The 8873-nt window shown below is 37.1% G+C and overlaps 1 non-coding gene across 1 annotated transcript; it reads right to left on the minus strand.

Annotated features, from left to right (window-relative positions):
• Positions 1-273: 273 nt before the first annotated feature.
• On the minus strand, positions 274-380 carry LOC114006978 (U6 spliceosomal RNA). The gene has a single exon (XR_003548635.1). It is a non-coding gene; the product is annotated as a U6 spliceosomal RNA (small nuclear RNA).
• Positions 381-8873: the final 8493 nt, after the last annotated feature.

Below are 8873 nucleotides of genomic sequence, written 5' to 3' on the forward strand. Positions count from 1 at the left end.
TGTTTCTGCTGAGAGATCCGATGTTAGCCTGATGGGGTGACCTTCGTAAGTAACCTGGCATTTCCCTCTTGCCAACTTTAGTATCTTGTCTTTGTCTGTTGTTTTTGCCAGTCTGGCTATGATGTGCCTTGGAGAGGATCTTCTTGGGTTGATTCTACTCGGGGTCCTCTGTATTTCTTGGGTCTGGATATTGGAATGCCTTTCTAGATTTAAAAAGTTTTCTTCCAGGATCTCATGGAATAAATTTTCTAGGCCCTTATTATTTTCTTCCTAAAAAATATGGAATGCTTCACGAATTCACGTGTTATCCTTGCACAGGGGCCATGCTAATCTTCTCTGTATCGTTCCAATTTTAGTATATGTGCTGCCGAAGCGAGCACTTACAGTTACTCTTTAAGAAACTAGCAACTGCAGAAGGAAAACCGTCAGCAAGTTTCTCCAGCAAGCCGAGGTCCCAGGAACGCTTGCACAGATGGCAAGAGAGCACCCTCTTCGGTTTCAGCAACCAACTAGGTTTATAATTTTTTCCTGTTTTTTACTCTTTTGGTAATATGAATTGAAAGAAATCTTAATACCACACGGGGAGAACCCCAACCAAAGAAATCTGAAATATACAGTAAATGCTTTTTACTTTTTCCCCCTTTATTTGTTCATTTTGGATGCTGTTGCTAAACTTCCAAGTGTCATGATTTAAAAAAAGAAATTTTATGCCCTTATTTATTTCTAGAATGGGGAAGGATAACAATTTTGCTTATGTGACTCTTTGAAAATGGGCATTAAAAAAGTTCCTCAGAAATAAAATTTTACCCTTCAAAGGAAAAAAAAATATTGAAAAGATTTCATGCTGGGGTGAGAAAAATGGATATTTTGTGGTTGTAGGTTACAAAGTTCTAATAGATGTCTGTAAAGCCCATTGTCAAGCCCATTCCATTTATAGTATCATTTAAGTCCTGTATCTCTCTATTTATTTTCTGTCTAGAAGATCTGTCTATAGGAGATAAAGGGGTGTTGAGATCCCAGACAATTATAGTGTTTCTATCATTCCTTTTAGCTCCAGCATTCTTTCCATCGTGTATTTAGGTGCTCCTGAGTTGGGTGCATGAATATTTATAAGTCTTCTTGACAAATTATCCCTTTTACTACTATATAATCTCTTTGTCTCTTACAGTTTTTGTCTTAAAGCCCATTTTGTCTAAAATCAGTATTGCGAATCCAGCCCTTTTTTGATTTCTTCCAGGATTTCATCTGTTTGAATGAAATACCTTTTTCCAGTGCTTCACTTTTAGTCTATGTATGTCTATATCCATAAGGTGCATTTCTTGAAGGCAATAGATAGAGGGTTTTTGTATTTTTTTTTTTATCCATTTAGCCAGTCTGTGTCTCTCGATCAGAGAATTTGATCCATTAACATTCAACATTATTATCAATATTTCAGGATATGTCAGGTGGGCTATTTTCTTTGTTGTTTTTTGTTCTTTTATATGTCTGTCCTTAGTTTTCCTGGGGAGAACCCCAACCAAAGAAATCTGAAATATACAGTAAATGCTTTTTACTTTTTCCCCCTTTATTTGTTCATTTTGGATGCTGTTGCTAAACTTCCAAGTGTCATGATTTAAAAAAAGAAATTTTATGCCCTTATTTATTTCTAGAATGGGGAAGGATAACATTTTTGCTTATGTGACTCTCTTTGAAAATGGGCAGTAAAAAAGTTCTCAGAATAAAAATTTTACCCTTCAAAGGAAAAACAAAAAGAAACTAAAAAAATCATCCATATAAACGAAATGTAACATATATTTGACAGTAATATCACACGCAGTTGTTTCAACATGATGTCCTGATCAGAAAAGAAAAAGAAAGATGGTCAAGCCCATTCCATTTATAGTATCATTTAAGTCCTGTATCTCTCTATTTATTTTCTGTCTAGAAGATCTGTCTATAGGAGATAAAGGGGTGTTGAGATCCCAGACAATTATAGTGTTTCTATCATTCCTTTTAGCTCCAGCATTCTTTCCATCGTGTATTTAGGTGCTCCTGAGTTGGGTGCATGAATATTTATAAGTCTTCTTGACAAATTATCCCTTTTACTACTATATAATCTCTTTGTCTCTTACAGTTTTTGTCTTAAAGCCCATTTTGTCTAAAATCAGTATTGCGAATCCAGCCCTTTTTTGATTTCTTCCAGGATTTCATCTGTTTGAATGAAATACCTTTTTCCAGTGCTTCACTTTTAGTCTATGTATGTCTATATCCATAAGGTGCATTTCTTGAAGGCAATAGATAGAGGGTTTTTGTATTTTTTTTTTTATCCATTTAGCCAGTCTGTGTCTCTCGATCAGAGAATTTGATCCATTAACATTCAACATTATTATCAATATTTCAGGATATGTCAGGTGGGCTATTTTCTTTGTTGTTTTTTGTTCTTTTATATGTCTGTCCTTAGTTTTCCTGGTTAGCACTCCCTTCAGAACTTCTTGAAGAGCTGGTATGGAGTTGGTAAATTCTTTCAGGTTTTGTTTATCTGAGAAATTTTTCTTATCTTTTTTTCCTATATGAAGAATAATCTTGCTGGGTATAGTAATCTTGGTTGAAATTGTTTTTCCCTTAACACTTTGTATATATTTACCCATTTTTTCCTTGTTTGCATTGTTTCCAATGAAAAGTTCAATGTAATCCTAATGGGATAAACTTTATAAGTATCTTGACAGCTCTGGCCAGTTTTATATTTTGTCTTTGTCTGTGGTTTTGGTCAATCTGGCTATGATGTACCTTGGAGAAGATCTTGGGTTGATTCTACTTGGGGTCCTTTGTATTTCTTGGGACTGGATCTTTAAATGCCTATCTAGGTTTCGAAAATTTTCTTCTAGGATCTCATAAAATGGATTCTCAAGGCCCTTATTATTTTCTTCACCTTCTGGGATACCAATTATCTGGATTATTAGGTGCTTAATGGTATCTAGTGTTTTTCATATATTGCCCTTATTTTTCTTGGTTAATTTTCTAAGTCTTTTTGTGTTTTTTTGGAGAGGTTTTTACTATAGGGCACGTGCGATCGCCAGAGAGAGAGAGAGAGATATAGAGACAGAAAGTGAGAAATCACCCCCTAGGGGGGATGGTCACGCTGCAATCCCTTCTCCTCCATTCTCCTCTCGGAATCTTGGGCACGCTCGCACATGTGCCTGGCATGAGTTTTAAACCACCAGGTCTGGGACGCGAACCGTGGTCGACTACGTGGGAGTCCAGCGACATAGCCATTACGCTAACTGCTGGTTCCCCTCTAAGTCTTTTTTGATAATGTTTTTTAAGTCAGAGATTTTGTCTTCTATATTTAAGATTCAATCTTCTGTGTGATCTAATCTCCTTTAATACTTTTGAGGGCAGTTTAATTTCCTGTATTACAATCTTCATCTCTATTAATTTTATTTGATTATTTTTTATGGTGTTTATTTCTTCTTTCGAATCACGAAAGAACTTCCTTCCTTAATCTCCTGGAGCTCATTGCCTCTTTTCTTTTGCACCTCATTTAGTTTTGTCACTATAAATATTCTGAATTATTTACCTGACATTCCCATGAGTTCCATGTGTTGTCTGTGGATTATGAGGAATTGATGTTTTCTCTTGGGGGAGAGATAGTTTCTTGGTTGCTCATATTTCTTGTGCCTCTTTGATAGTTCCTAGTCATCTCTCCATTTTCATTTTTCTGGAAAGGTTTTTGCTATAGGGCACATGCGCTCCCCAGGAAGACAGAGAGAGACAGAAAGTAAGGAATCACTCCTTCAGGGCGGTCTGGCCACGCTGCAATCCCTTTTCCTCCATTCTCCTCTCGGGATCTTGGGCATGCACATACACACTCCCGGCGTGAGTTTAAGCCACTGGTTCCAGGGCTTGAACTGGGGTCAACTACATGGGAGTCCATTGACATAGCTATTCTGCCATCTGCTGGTCCTAGGAAATAAACATGTCTTAGTCAACTCATATTTCTTGCACCTCTTCGATAGTTTCTAGTCATCTCTTGATGTATACATTTCTTCATAAATTCTTCAAGTTAATTCTGTGCATTCAAAGGCATGTAGGAGTAGGTGATTGACAATCTCTCTGTTGTTCTATCTCCTTGATGATGCTCACCAGCAACTTGCACTATTGTCATTAGACTTGAGTGATTCAAAGTCTTCCTAGTTTCTAGAGAACAGGTGTGCCTGGGACTGATCTTCTGAATTTTGAATGAAGAAGACAGAAAATGCTGAAGTCTTAGAATTCAGAGGCATGTGACAGGGGATGAACCACAGCTTTCTGTAGCTCAATATCTCTGCCACTCAGTGCAGCCAGGCCCATCATTGGAATGGATTTTCCGATAGCATGGGGAAATGCCATGTTTTACTCAGAGTGCCAATGAACAGTCCTGAGAGTTCGAAGGTGAGAGGGGAGGGAGATGAACAGAGATCTTTGCAGCACAGCCTTCTAGCCATAAAAGGCACACACTTGGCAGGTCTCAACAATGGAATGAGTGTCCTGATGACGTGGGGAGGCAGGGGGCAAGGACTTCTAAAAGTCCACCCAGTGTGAATTTTAAGCTGCCAGGTCTGGGACTCAAATCACGGTCTATGATGTGGGAGTCCAGTGATGTAATGATTATGCCATCTGCTGGTCCTCCAACAAATACTTTTATTTTCAATACTTTGTTTTAAAAAAAACAAAACAAAACTTTGTTTTGTAGGGCTACCTGGAATGCTGTTTTGAGAAGAGTGTGAGGGGTGTAATGATCACTTGGTGGTGTCTCTTATGGTTAATGGAGAGAGTAAGGGGAATGCTTCACATTCAATGACTCATGTCTTCAACATACCCCCCCCTCCCCAAGGCAAGAATATGATTCAAAATGTCTTTGTTCTTTAATTTCATACAAGACCCTAAGTGAAGCTCTAAAAACTTTTTGACCTTTGTTCAGCCCAGTGAACGATATCCATTGCAAATCAGTAAGTTAATAACTGATATGAAATAATGGAATTACTACCTACATTATTGTTTATATAGCCATACGGAGGGAGAACTATGAAGAGCTTAGATGTATGATTATTTTCCATAGTAATGAGTTTTCCACGGTACTCTTTCTACAGCATAGAAATCCTTCTATAACATAGAAAGTAATAGTACGTTAGGTAATTTCTAATTTTAACCTCCTAACATCTATAATTATGAATAAACAATATAGAACATACAGACTATATTTCTCCCTTCATGCTTGTCTCAAACTTGAATTTATGGTAAATACATATCTCCATCAGGTTGGAGCCATCAAAAGAGACAGTTTAAATGGTAGTAAGAAGTTGGGGAGGAGGGGAAAGAATCAGTGCATGGATGAGCACACTAGCTTATATGATAATTACACTCTTGGTAATTTCAAATGTTGTCAAATTGGATTTCTTATATTCAGAGAAAAATGTTGAAATATGAGTTTATGCGGGTGTTTCATTATCAGGTCCAGAGATTCTATTAAACAAAAAATTTCTCCTTTATAGAAAAATTTTCAGAACAAAGTATAATAGACATTTGCTTATTTTTATGTTGCTTAACCCTTTTCCTGTTAACAAACCCTGACTTTTTCACAGGAGAACCATTTCACTCTACACTCGGTCTGTGTGATCTAGGGCTGGACCAACGTCCAAATAATCAGTCACAGTGATTGTTTTGGAGCAGATATGTGACACATGGTTGCTGGAGAGAAACAGTGAGAGGGGAAGTGAGAAATAACACCCCCAGCGGGGATGGCCACACTGTAATTCCTTTTCCTCTTCCTTTTCCTAGGATTTTGGTCACATGTACACAGGTACATTGCATGATTTCGAGTTGCTGGATCCAGGACTTGAACTATGGACAGCCATGTGGGAGCCCAGCACCTTAACTACCATGCCACTTACTGGCCCCAGTTATGAGTATTCTTGATGTCATACTCATCTGTTTATAGGATATAATGTATTTCTTTTTTTTTTTTTTTGAGAGGTTTTTGCTATAGGGCATGTGTGCTCGCCAGACAGACAGAGAGACAGAGAGACAGAAAGCGAGAAGTCATCCCCCAGGGAGGATGACCACGCTGCAATCCCTTCCCCTCCATGGATCTTGGGCATGCACGCACACGCGCCCGGCATGAGTTTAATCCACCGTGTCCAGGACTTGAACTGCAGTCGACTAGGTGGGAGTCCAGTGACATAGCCATTACGCTAACTGCTGGTCCCAGGATATAAAGTATTTCTACATACACATATTTATATATGTCAAATTTGAATTATTACTAGATTGATATTATACATTAAAAGATTATGTTATTTATGATGGCTTTTAGTCATGGCTAATATGTGATATGAACATAGATGAAAAATTCTAGAAAGAGATTGCTTTGGCACTGTTATGATGCTATCATGGCTAGGGATTTTATGGTGTTCAAAGTCTGCTACTGATTATCTTCCTGATCATGTTGTAACATACCGGAGAAATGACAAAACTGGCAATCAAAATGATAGTTTATAGTTATCTAGATCAGGAACTTCCAGTCTCCAATAGACTATGTAAGGCCCTCTGGTAAAATAAGTAGTAGCATATAGCAAGAGCCAGTCCACCCACAAGTCAAAATTTGGGATATTAAAGCAAAAGGTAAAAAAACAAACAAAAAAAACCCCCAAAACTCTCTCCATATATATAGATATATCCCATACATTGTGTATTATATATGACATATATCTAGACATATGATATGAGTTATAGACTTACATTTAGTCCATAAGACTTCCATGGAGACATGAGTCTCTACTACCTTCCACCATGCCCCTCCTATCATGGCCTCCTCTATATTCTTTGGGGAACAATGGATGTTTTGACCAAAAAAGTGAAGCTTCTTAGATATATATGTCTTAGACCTATTGGACTGCATAGCTCATAAGAAAAAAAATAGTGTGCTGTAAGATTTAGAAATATCATTGTGTGGGAATGGCAGGTGATATGGTGGTTGAGGGCACTGGACTTCTACATCGTCAACTGCAGCTTGAATCCCAGATATGGTGGTTTGCTTTCTCTTTCTCTCTCTCTCTTGCTCTGTCCCTCTCTGGTCAAATTAAAATAAGTAAGTAAATAAATAAAAAGTTAAAAAAAAAGAAATATCATTGTGTAATCTAGTTAGTCACACCTTTGCAAACAGTAGTATTTGTTCAAGGTAACTTGTCCATGTAACTGTTGCCTTTATTAGGTGGCATATAATGTGTTTAAAATTATTATCATTGATTTTAACAGTAACCATTAACTGAATACTTAGTAAGTGCAGGATCTTTACATATGTTATTTCTTTTAACTTTTTCCTTTGATAACCGATTAGTTGTATATTGTTTCAGTATCTTGAAAGAACGATATTAAAGATTATAGTATACATTCTTGACTATTATGGCCTATTGTCAGTTATTAATTTTACCATTTCTTTGATAATACTGTAGTTTTATGATACTACATTTATCTCCTCCCTCCATTTGTGTTAGTTGTGCTATGCATTTTAATTGTGGATGTACTTTGAGTTCAAGAAGACATCACTGTAATATTGTTAAATTAACATTCACTTATGTATACACACAAGTATTTATCCATTCATTTACAATTTGCTTTTTATTTGTTCTAACATTTTGGTGATACTTTTCCTTCTTCCTGAAGATAATCTTTTATAATTTCTGTTAGTAAAGGTTTGATGTATTTAAATTCTCTCAGTTTTTATTTATCTGAATATTGCCTTTATTTCATTTGTTTAAGTGTATTTTACTCCTTTCAGGAGAAAGAGTGCAGAAGTGTGAGTACATATATACAAATGCTCATGTGGGAGAGGGAGAGAGTGAGAGCGAGAGCCAGAGCCAGAGACAGAGAGACAGAGAAGGGCATTTTTGACAGAATCTCATCACACTGTGAGCCCCTCTCCTTATTTCTTCAGCTAGTCAGCATCTTGGGTATGCATGTCTGACATGTTTCATATGACTCAGGATCTGAACCTGTGTTGGGCCATGTGGCTTTCAGCACTGCAGATTAGCACGTGCAGTGCCTGCACCACTGAGGGTCAGCATCATTTTTATTTTTAAAGTTTATTTCTTTCTGTGATGAGAAAGACAAGAACCCTCAGTTGTATTTTAGGCTGTGATCCTCCCTTCCCTCACAGCCTTCCTATCCAGTCAGGATCATGGTTGCACTGGGCAGGCACAGGTCAACCGGAGAACCAAACTCGCAGACTTCTGTATTGATGAGCAGTGTGTTACTGCTGCACCACCCAGCTGGCCCTCATTTTTATTTTTGCCATAGGGCAGGCACCACCATGCCCGGCCCTCATTTTTATTTTTGAAGTATATTTTTATATAGAATTAGATATCAGCAGTTATTTTCTTTTAAATTTATTTTGCATATTCAATCACTGTACATGACTTAGTTTGTAAAGTATATTTACCCAACATGAATACACCTCACAGCAGTCCAGTTGAGGGTACTATACATGCTATCATCAACAGACAACAATCCATTTCTGTGTTCCATAACTGGTTTGCCTATTAGATGTTAGCAGTTAGTTTCTTTCAGCACTTTAAACAGTTATTCTTTCTACACAATTTTCACCATCAGTTTTTAACTTCTGGGGCTCTTGGTTGGTTAACATTCAGACTGATTAAAAAGTTATAGTCACAGAAATATCCTTAGAAGAAATAAAGGCTAAACAGATAAATATAGCACATATGTATAGCAGATTGAAAGATGGTAAAAACACTACTTCTAATGAAGTGTTGAAAATACTACTTCTCCATTCTCAGCTGATATACTTATGTAAAACAATGTATTGAGTTGTCAGAAAAGTCATGATGTAATTTTCTGTG

This window comes from Tupaia chinensis, unplaced genomic scaffold, assembly GCF_000334495.1.
Source record: "Tupaia chinensis unplaced genomic scaffold, TupChi_1.0 Scaffold000111_1, whole genome shotgun sequence".
Taxonomy (NCBI): domain Eukaryota; kingdom Metazoa; phylum Chordata; class Mammalia; order Scandentia; family Tupaiidae; genus Tupaia; species Tupaia belangeri.